Source organism: Ailuropoda melanoleuca, chromosome 2, assembly GCF_002007445.2.
Source record: "Ailuropoda melanoleuca isolate Jingjing chromosome 2, ASM200744v2, whole genome shotgun sequence".
Lineage (NCBI taxonomy): Eukaryota > Metazoa > Chordata > Mammalia > Carnivora > Ursidae > Ailuropoda > Ailuropoda melanoleuca.
Genome location: NC_048219.1, coordinates 193,569,564 through 193,580,405, shown reverse-complemented (window position 1 = coordinate 193,580,405; position 10,842 = coordinate 193,569,564). Strand labels below are relative to the sequence as shown.

The 10,842-nt window shown below is 46.5% G+C and overlaps 1 long non-coding RNA gene across 1 annotated transcript; it reads right to left on the bottom strand.

The window, feature by feature from the left end:
* Window positions 1-1,831: 1,831 nt before the first annotated feature.
* LOC117801163 lies at window positions 1,832-10,204 on the bottom strand. Its single transcript, XR_004623684.1, has 2 exons — window positions 7,890-10,204; window positions 1,832-2,252 (listed from the first exon to the last, which is right to left on the bottom strand). It is a non-coding gene; the product is annotated as an uncharacterized LOC117801163 (long non-coding RNA).
* Window positions 10,205-10,842: the final 638 nt, after the last annotated feature.

The window sequence follows — 10,842 nt, the reverse complement described above, 5'->3', positions numbered from 1 at the left end:
CAAAAGCAGACGCTCAATGACTGAGCCACCCAGGCGCCCCATCCTCAGTATGGATTTTAAAACTTAACTCTAAAATAGGAAAATTTCGTTTCCAATTTCTAGAGGAGCCCAGTAGGGGAATTCCACCCTGGACTCAGCCCTAACACGTACACCCCTATACTACAAAGTAGAGGGGCTTACATTTCTGCTATTTCTGTTATAAATTGAAAATCACGGTTAAAGATTATGCCCCATAACTAACACCTTTAAATCTATTTATTTTTAAAGAAATAAAAAGCTCAAATTTTAAGTTTTCTTAAAGGTGCATTTTCCTTTAACATCTGATGAGAATTGGGGATTTCTAAACAAGCTCCAAACCTAATTAAAAGCAATGAGAAAGAAAGCTCGTACGTGTGTTGGGGGGGGGTGGTTCATGTATACAGTGGTTCTGGGCAATATTTGTAAGTGGCAAGTTCATAGCCCTCAGAGCTGGCACTTGTCATGTGTTTTTAATGACTCACTTAACACTCTGCAGGAATGTAGCCTGACTTCATGAGTGACCTTTCTTGAAACTGAAATTGTAAAGGTTTTTTTTTTTTTTATTCATATTTTCTAACCAGAGTTTTCCTGGACCATCATCAGTCCCTTCTGTGAGCTTATGGCTGGTGGTTCCAGCGAATTCTGCAGATCAAGAAGCCTTGAGTAAGAATGAGGTAGGATCTGAACTTGGAGGTAGCTGCCCTAACCAGTATCTGTGTTCTCTGAGATTCGCCCACCCTCGGCCAGTTTCTTCTGGAAAGGCCAACCCCGCTATGGACAGGGTCGTACGGCACGGTCAGGCAGTGGCGGACGGGGTTCACCAATGCAGTCCCGAAGGCGGGATTGATTTATTTCTCATAAAATCTGGAGTGTCCGTGCCGAGGTGCAGGCTGCTCCGGGCTGTGTGCCTCTGCGGAACTGGCTGGTCGGGATGCGCTCCCAGAGGAACCGAGCCAATTAAAGGAAAGAAGAACGTCTAGGGGAATTCAGGATGTACTGAGGCTCCCACCTGTGGATGAACAAGCTAATCGAGTTTCCCGTCTTTGATGATCTTTTGCAGAACCTGGAATACTTAGACATGGCAGGAGGAACAGAGGTTTGGGAGGGAGACGGCCCCCCCCCCACCTCAGCCCGCCCCTCCGTGGCAGGTGGGTTCGGCAGCGAAGGGGTCTATGTGTGCGGTGACCTTCTCATCCTGCCGCGTGGGTTCAGCAGCGTGTTCTGTGGGTGCGTTAGTAAATGATGAATGAATGAATGACTCAGGCTAGCAAATTAGAGTCTTACGCTGCAAATTCCTGTGATTGTAACGCAAAGAGGGGAAAGTGGCATGTGACTTAAAACTGGTTCTTTATTTTTTTTAAAGATTTTATTTATTTATTTGAGAGAGAGAGAGTGAGAGAGAGCATGAGAGGGGAGAGGATTAGAGGGAGAAGCAGACACCCTGTTGAGTGGGGAGCCGGATGCGGGACTGGGTTCTGGGACTCAATCCTGGGACTCCAGGATCATGACCTGAGCCGAAGGCAGTCGCTTAACCAACTTACCCACCCAGGCACCCCTTAAAACTGGCTCTAATGTATCCTTGGGGTGCCTGGGTGGCTCAGGCAGTTGGGCGTCCGGCTCCTGATTTTGGCTCAGGTCATGATTTCAGGGTCATGGGATCAAGCCCTAAGTAGGGCTCTGTGCTCAACAGGGAATCTGCTTGAGATTCTCTCTCCCTCTCCCCTGCCTCTCCTTTCTCTCCCTCTCTAAACACAAAACAAAAACAAAAACGGAAACTAAAACAAAACACACAAAAAAAACTGGTTCTAAGATGTCCTGATATGGCCAGAATGGTTTTTAATGGCGGGTAAAGCAAGACTGAGAAATATCGAGAGTTACTTGTTGCTTCTAGCAACGAACCGTTAGATCGCAGTCTAGACCTCGTAACTTGGGTTTTTGTGCAGAACTTGATTATGGTCTTCCCATGTTAGCCCTTTTATGGGGGTCCCAGTGTTAAGTGATCAGGTGAAGGGAAGAATTCCCCTCAGTTTTACAAAGGAGGAACTCAGGTGCTTGCCCGTGATTACAAAACCAGAAAACGCTGGAGCCAGTTGCTGACTTCACGCACAGTTGATTGTCCTTGACTCCGAGCTTCCGAGCGGCCGGAGCAGACTCAACTGTGTCAGCTCTGATTCCTGCCGGGGTTCTCTCTCTTCAAAACAGTGCAGTGCACCCACAGATGGCTGTATGAGTTCCTGTGAGTGATAGAAAGGAGAAACAACCTGCTCTAGAGTTTACTTTCTCTAATCCGGGCTAATGTGACTCTTAACTATTGAGGTACCTTTGTTCACACTTACCATGATTTCTGATTTATTTGTATTAATTTCTTTCTTTCTTTTCTGTTTTTGTTTTTGTTTTTTTTTTTAACTAGGCTTTGCACCCAATGTGGGGCTTGAACTCACGACCCTGAGATCAAGAGTCGCACACTCTACTGACAGCCAGCCAGGAGCCCCCTGGATAATTTTTTAAATGAGTTTTAATGAAACTAAAAGATGAAAGGAACATTTAGTCACAGATTAGGGACAGAAGCTTAACTGAATCATTGTTCGTTCTACCCTCCACTCAGACGACCCTTCACATTTCTAGCGTTTCTTTTACCAATCAGCTTGTTGTTTTCAGCATGCATTATCCTTCCGAATATTCCATCCCTTTTGTAAAAGTGCTTTCATAGCTTTGAACATACTAATTTCCTGTTTTTTTCTTTCCAGATAATTCCATTATCTCAAGGTCTTGAATCGCTTATGGAGGTATTATCAATGCAGGATCAGTTTATATGTTATAAGATCAACCTCGGGATTGCTTTTGCACATAGATAATATCAACTTGGTCTTACTTTGCTCCTTTTCAGAGTCCTGGACAGAGCTGCGTCGGTGGGTGGAGTTTTTTGCGTCCTCTTCATGAAGGGGGCTGAGTTTCAGGAATCTCAGCTTTATGCAAAGGTCTGAGTTCTAATTTCTACCCCACATCTCATCTCCTGTCTTCCCCGGGTGTGAACAAAGGCTTGGGCAGGAAGCAGGGTGTGTTTCTGGGTGGATCAACTCCCTACCTTCCCCCCCCCCCATGACTACTGCTGCGAATTAAGCTGTATTGAGCTTTGGTTCCCTCTTTGCTTCTAGCATCCGAGGGTCTCTCTTTCTTGATTGTTAATTCAATTACACAATTTAAAGAAACCTTGTCATATTTTATCTAACATGTTTCGATATTTGTAGCTAGAGGCATTTCACATTAGTTGACTCTGTCAAGTAGCCAATACCGGAAGCCCAGTCTCTGGGGTTTATTAAAATCAAGCTGACTAGCTCTCCTGGATGTGAGCTCACTGTCAAAGTTGTACTCGGTGTCAATCATGCAGAAAAGTCCTGCTTAATCATAGTTTATGGACCAGCTTAGTTTCTTCACTTTGCTTACTGGATTCTTCAAAACGTGGTTCCAATATTGAAATAATTGCATGTCACTCTGTGTCCACTGTTTTTTCCCCCCAGGGATTGCCAGGAAACCTGAGAGGAATGAACCTCACAGACATTAGACAGATGCTTGGGATATTCAGAATTTGGTTGTTTTAAATCAAAGTCTAAAAAATATGGAGAATTGAAGAGGAGACTGTGTTGGAAGCTGGGGCGTCAGATTGCAGACCCTACATCTGTCACTAACTGGGTGAACATTCCTCTCTCTCTCTCTCCAAGTTTCTTGTCTGCAAAATAAGGACATTGGACAAAATGCCTTAAAAGCTCCTGCTAGCTCTTACGTAATTTGCAAAGGTTCGGAGTGGTAAGTTGGGGGTAAAGGTCTATGCAACTTGGAAATTATGCAGAGGCTCTGATGGGCTTAAGCTGCCGAGGAGCAAGAGTGCTCGGCTTACTCCTATTCCTCACACCGTGGTGGAAGTGCTATGTCCCCCGTCTGGCCTTGGCCCTCGCCTCCTTCCTTTGCAGCTCTCTTGGGGGTCCATCTACCCTCTGGGTGATTTCTATTTTTTCTGTCATAGGAAACATGCCTGCTCTCCCTTTTTCTCCATCTTGACTGTCTTCTCTCTATTCTTGTCCTCCGTCTCCTACTGGGCTCTTTCTGGTGACCACCCACTACATTAGCAGAGACACCATGTGTCTACACAGAGTTCCCCACATTGCCGCAGAAGCCCCCTCCAGCCCGCCTACTGCCCTGTCTTTGATGATAGCACCATGCGTGCTGAGCACTTTGATTGATCCAACCTCTTCATTGTCCAAGGCCTTGCTACTTTTCTTGGGCAATGTCTCACATGAAAGTTGCACACATTCAACAAATGGTTTTTGAGTTAAGCCAGGCGCTGTACTGGACATGGGGATTAAGTAAAGAATAAGGAAGGCAGAAGCCTGAAGTTTGGGGCAGAAAAGCAGCAGGAAAGTGAGATCATCATGGTTGCCACTAAACGATAAGTGCTCTGGAAGAACATGAGTAGGGAGACGCGGTAGTGAATGGCAGGGTGGATGCTTTGAGGAGTGGGGAGGAGCGTTGAGAGCTGTGCCAGGGCTCCAGCAGCAAGTGGGGGGGGGCTGGTGCATCTTCAGGCCTGTGAGCACCCTCCACGTATGTGGGGGTGAGGAAGAGCCTGGGGGAGAGTAGCCACAGCCCGAGCCTGACAGCCCCTCTCCATTCCTCTCCTAAGTCGTCATCAGACTCTGTTCTAGAATCATCCAACTGATGTCTCTGACTCAAACTTTCTCCTCTGCACTCCAGGATTTTATTTATTTATTTGACAAAGAACACAAGCAGAGGGAGCAGCAGCAGAGGGAGAGGGAGAAGCAGGCTCCCCACAGAGCAGAAAGCCTGATGCGGGGCTCGATCCCAGAACCCTGGGTTTCATGACCTGAGCCTAAGCCAGACGCTTAACTGACTAAGCCACCCAGACACCCCTTAAACACTACTTTTTAAGGTTACTTTTTCTCTTCCAGGTCTTTTCCTTTTTTTTAGCAAGGTGTAAATGACATATAACACTGCATTAGTTTCAGGCATACACTTTGGTATTTGTACATATTGTGAAATGATTTCCAAGTCTAGTTAACATCGTCACCCCTCCTAGCTACAAAATTTCTTTTATTGCTCTGTATGTCTTCATTTTGCCTCTCCAATGCAATGTTAAGGACCTTTAAGCGCCGTGTCTCAGATTTTCTCTGGACTCCCAACCTATCTATCCCGGTGTCACTTTCTATTCAAAATATGCTTTTCTTAACCAAATGTAGTCTGTCCACACAATGGAATACATTCAGCAATAAAAAGGAATGATGCATGCTACAACTTGACCAACCTCAAGAACATAATGCTAAATGAAATAAAAAGACAGAAAGCAACACTACAGATTATATTTTTCCACTTATAAGAAATGTCTGGGGGCGCCTGGGTGGCACAGCGGTTAAGCGTCTGCCTTCGGCTCAGGGCGTGATCCTGGCGTTGTGGGATCGAAGCCCCACATCAGGCTCCTCTGCTATGAGCCTGCTTCTTCCTCTCCCACTCCCCCTGCTTGTGTTCCCTCTCTCGCTGGCTGTCTCTGTCTCTGTCAAATAAATAAATAAAAATCTTTAAAAAAAAAAAAAAAAAGAAATGTCTGGAAAAGACAAATCTCTAGGGACAGAGGCAGACCAGTGGCTGCCCAGGGGAGGGGTGAATGTGGCAATTGACTGGGAGGGGGTAAAAGGAAGCTCTCTGAGGGCTGGAAGTGTGATTATGCACATTTACAGAATTATGCTGGTGGCTGCACAGTTCCATCAATCTAAGTGCAGTTATATTGCGTGCTTGCGTATACGCAAAATAAAAAATATGATATGTAAATGATAGATCAATAAAGTGATGCAAACACACACATATGTATTTGCTTATTTAGAAATTGAATAAGCAGCAGTTGACATTGAATCTGAAGGAAAAAAAATTGTAAGCCTTTGCAACCAGCTTTGCCAAAGGGTGGAAACATTCTGATCCAGGTGATGGAACAGACCAGGTTGTAGGTGTAAAAACTCCCTCAAGGAGAATAAAGGCAATTGATCCATTGCAAAGGGGAATTAAAATGCCCCTTAGGAAGGGTGAGGACCATGATGCCTTGATTCTGTAATCATCCAACAAGTTTCAACCTGCAATTCAGTGTTAGACTGACATCTAGCAGGGGGGCTGGTTCTTTCCTCAGGCAAATTCCATCAAGCTCGATAGATAAATTCATTTCATCCTGATACAAATAATTTCCTTGTGAATTTGGATTTGAAGAGCTAGTTTTCTTAAGGCTTACACATCCTTGTATTTTGGGTTTGAATTTTAAACAGATTAATTAAATTTCCCATTCTGTCCCTTTGGAACAGATACCGCTGTCCCCAGGCAGATGAAAAACCGTACAAAAGTGACACCATTGAACAGTCTGCTTAGTCTTTAGTGTCCCCCTTCCCCACCCTCACGTCTGTGTACCAGGGAACAGAAACAGAACTCAACAAGAAGCATCCAAAAACCTTTCTTCTGGGCTCCTGGTCTTGGATTCTGAGCCAAGTCCCGGCAATGAATTCAACACCCAAGATACTCAAATCCATGCAAGGAGCTCAATGGGGCACAAGAAAAACCAGCATAAGGCAGGGACTCTGCTCTCCAGGAAGTCACCACAACTCAGTGTATTTCAAGAAAATAGCATGAATTCATTCAAGGATTTCAAACCCATCTTCCCTGTAAGCTCTTAGCGGGTTTACCCAACACAAGGACAGCTAGGATTCCTCCATCTTGCTGTTGACTGTACCACTGTCTCCTCATAAAAGCTGATGCAGCTACCCCATGGCTGGCATCATCTATGGGAAGTGAGCAAGACCCTGGAGCTGGTGCAGCTCAGCCCATCACGAGATCCCCCATTTAGCCATGAATATGAGTCCTGAAATGACACAAAGGGGAAGGAAGCTAGAGCCACGGGGCTCAGGCCCCGTGAGACAGCTGGGTCACCCACAGGACTGCCATGTGGAGACACTTGCTGAGGAAAGGGAGGCTGTGAGCTGGAAGGCTATAAGGTGCCCGGGGGTTAGACAATATGAGGCACCAACAATTTTGGCAGGTGGCAGTGCCACGAGGTAAACCAGCCGGCCCGCAGTATCGTGGGATAGCTGGACATCACGCTGGTTGTTTCAACCCATATGGGGAGAAAATACATTCGTTGTTTTGTTCACAACCCAAAAAGAGCCTATGTAATTAAGAGATGAGTTTATGGGATGTTGCCCCAAAGTCAAAGAGCGTAATAAATCTGATGGGAAGGAACTGTGAGCCCAAATGTCTCCATGCTTGTCAGAGAGGATCATGCGTGGTGATCGGACAGCATAGTGGTCTTTCATCTTTCAATTCTGTTCAGATCTTTGGGAAGCAAAAGTCAACTAGAGAAAATTTTTAAAAATGGCTGTATATGCATCAGAAAGGCAAAAGTATAAATCCTCTGAAGTATGATTTTTGTCCTCCCTATTTTAACAATTACACTTATGAAATATAAAGCCAAATATAAAACTGTTTTTTGTTTGTTTGTTTTTCTAAATACAAGGGAACATCAGGATATGAAAAAAGAATTCCAACACAATGCTTTTCCATTTCTTAACCCAGCAGTGCATACCTCCCTCTTGGCCCCAACACTGGAAAAAAAAGGTGAGGACCCTCCCCAAGGCTTATAAATCACCCCTCCCAACCTGGGCTTGAATTTCCACCTGTTCTCCTTAGCAGTGACCCTGTCCACCCCCACCCCCACCCCCAGCTCTGCTTTTAAGGTTCAAAAGGTCCCATGACGTGCAAGCCCCAAGAGGTTCAGGCTGAAGACTCATTCTGTGACATGGAGATGGGAGATGGTCATCTCTACTTACCCGACCTCCTGGTTGTGGTTGAGAAAGACGTCGAGCCAGCAAAATGATTTCGAATGTAAACCTCCTCTTCATTCTTTATTGCTACAATGCTCCTTGCATTGATTTTAAGAGGGAAGTGTAGGAGCTCCCACTGGGTTGCACAGGCAAGGACATGCTTGCAAGAAGCAAAGGGGCCCGGACAGGAGGCCCCAGCATGCTCTTACCGTAACCCATCAATCAAACGGAGTCCTGGGCTTTGGACTATGAGTCCTGGGCTTTGCCCCACGTTTCCATGGTGTTCCTTTGTCCCGTGCAGCTGTTCAAGTCCTTACACACTAGCCTGGCTGGGCCTGCTGCTGATTGCTTGACACGATCACTGAGGTGAGGCCAACGTTTAAAAAGGACGAGCTTGGAGTCCTGAGGGCACACATTTCTGAAATGCCATAGTGACGGAATGACACACGTTCCTACATTGCAAGACTTCGCTCGGGAGCCTTGTATCTGCTCGCCTCTTTTCAAATCCCCAGTGGAACTCTGCCGGGGCTCTTACCAGCTACTCTTGGCCCCGGCCCCTTCAGTGGGTGTCAGATCTGCATCCTTTGCTGCGCTTTGGGAGGCCTCTTTCCGGGAATGTCCAAGTCAGATAATCCACAAAAAGCTAAGCCAAATGTGTTGTGTGTCAGGTGGCAGTCCACTCAAAAATAGTATTTTTTTAAAAGATTTTATGTATTTATTTGACAAAGAGAGAGCACACGCAGGGGGAGTGGCAGGCAAGGGGAGAGGGAGAAGCAGGCTCCTCACTGAGCAGGGAGCCCAATGCAGGACTCGAATCCAGGACCCTGGGATCACGACCTGAGCCTAAGGCAGACGCTTAACCTGCTAAGCTGCCCAGGCGCCCCGCAAAAATATTATTAGATATATTTTTACTAAGTCTCTGACATCTGGTATCAACTTTATATTTAGAGAACACCTGGGCTCACAGCAGCCACATTTCAGATGCTCACTGGTCACCTGCAGCCAGTGGATGGGGTGGGGCCAGATGACACAGATAAGAAGGCATTCTGGTCTGGACCCTCAGGAGGGAGAGAACACAGAGAGCTTTGTGACCTTTTATTGAAGCACAACAAGGATTCTGGAGGCTCTGGCCCCCCACCCCCACCCCTTCCCCGCTAATCCTCTCCTACTACACGTCCTTGGCTGGCTGAGGCCGAAAATGTTTACCTCTACTTGCCTCAAAGGAATTTTGGAAGCAAAAAAAAAAAAAAAAAAAAAAAGCTTCTGTGGAGCGTTCTCAGCCCATCCGTCCATCCGAGGTGGTCACATTAAACCAAAGGCAAGCGCTCTGGTTTGCGTTAGCTGGGACAGTAATACCTAAATTATTTCAGCAGCAGGTGCAAAGTTGGCCTCACAGACTCGGGCTGAGAAGGAAAACAAACACGGGAGAGAAAGAAGAGTGTGGAACTTTCGAGTCAGGCTTATCTGCAGGACACACTCAATTGTCTGAGGGGAGAAGCTCTCCCCCTTTATTTTTAACAAAGGAAATTCAGTTGTTAATCATCTTGTGAAAACCAGTATGGTTTAAACAATGACACTTTTTAATGGGCAAAAAAATAACTTGCATAGACACTACAGGCCAGAAAAAGAAAGAAGTAATGCTCTTTTTATCCACCTAAAGAAAAAACACCCTCACCTCGTTATCAGCTCTCAGTAGAGGATTAACAGGCACTGAGCAGAGAAGCTTCCGGAAGGCTGGCATTCCAGAGAAACTCACGAGGTTTTTGAAAGGAAGAATTTCAGCCCCATTGAATTCCCACCCTCTCGTCTATAAAATGGGAAAAATTACACACACACATCTGACTGCTCGGGTCTGGATTTTCGAAGAGATAAGTTAAAAGGGCCGGAGCTTGGGGGGCCAGGGGGTGGGGTGGGGGTGTGCTGGCCAACAGCTTCAGTTAGTTGTAGGTAAAATCACCTTGTCCAACCCTGTTCTTTCCCTTGCAACGCCCGAGCTGTGACTGGGGCCCATGGCTCTTTCCTGTAGGGTTTTCTGTAACCCCGAACTCAGCAGGTGGGGACTGGGGCACCAACCTTGGAAAAATCAAACATTCAAGCTCTCACTTAAATTTTCTGCTGCCAAAGATTTTTCAGCCACCAAATGACTAGAATGAAGGGAAAAGGATCCCCACTGCCCTACAATCCTTGTCACAAAAATGCTGTTTCTTGGGGCGCCTGGGTGGCACAGCGGTTAGGCGTCTGCCTACGGCTCAGGGCGTGATCCCGGCGTTATGGGATCGAGCCCCACGTCAGGCTCCTCAGCTGGGAGCCTGCTTCTTCCTCTCCCACTCCCCCTGCTTGTGTTCCCTCTCTAGCTGGCTGTGTCTGTCTCTGTCGAATAAATAAATAAAATCTTTTTAAAAAAATGCNCTGCTTGTGTTCCCTCTCTAGCTGGCTGTGTCTGTCTCTGTTGAATAAATAAATAAAATCTTTAAAAAAAAATGTTGTTTCTTACAGACTGGAAAATTCTTCAGGCCATCCATGTGGGTGGATGATGCTGCCTTCAGCCCTGCGTTACCGACGCTCAGGGGTGAGAGTCACTGTGCTGGTCCCTTTCCGTGGTTGTGGGCTTTGTTGAGATACTGGGTACAAGAAGAAATCCACCGTGCTGTGGGACACAGGCTGTGCGTCTGATGACCCTGTGTGTGAGTTTCCCAGGGCCGCCATGACAAATCACCACAAACAACAGAAATTATTCTCTCACCGTTCTGGAAGCCAGAAATCCCAAATCAAGGTGTGGGGAGGCATGGTTCCTTCCGGAGGCTCCGAGGAAGCGTCTAGTCCAGGCTGTTCCTAGCTTCTGGGGGTCGCCAGCAACCCTTGGCGCGCCTTGGCTTGTAGACCCATCACTGTAATCCCATCTGCGTGGTCACCTGGCGTCCTCACATGGCCTTCTTATAAGGACACCAGGCATTGGGTT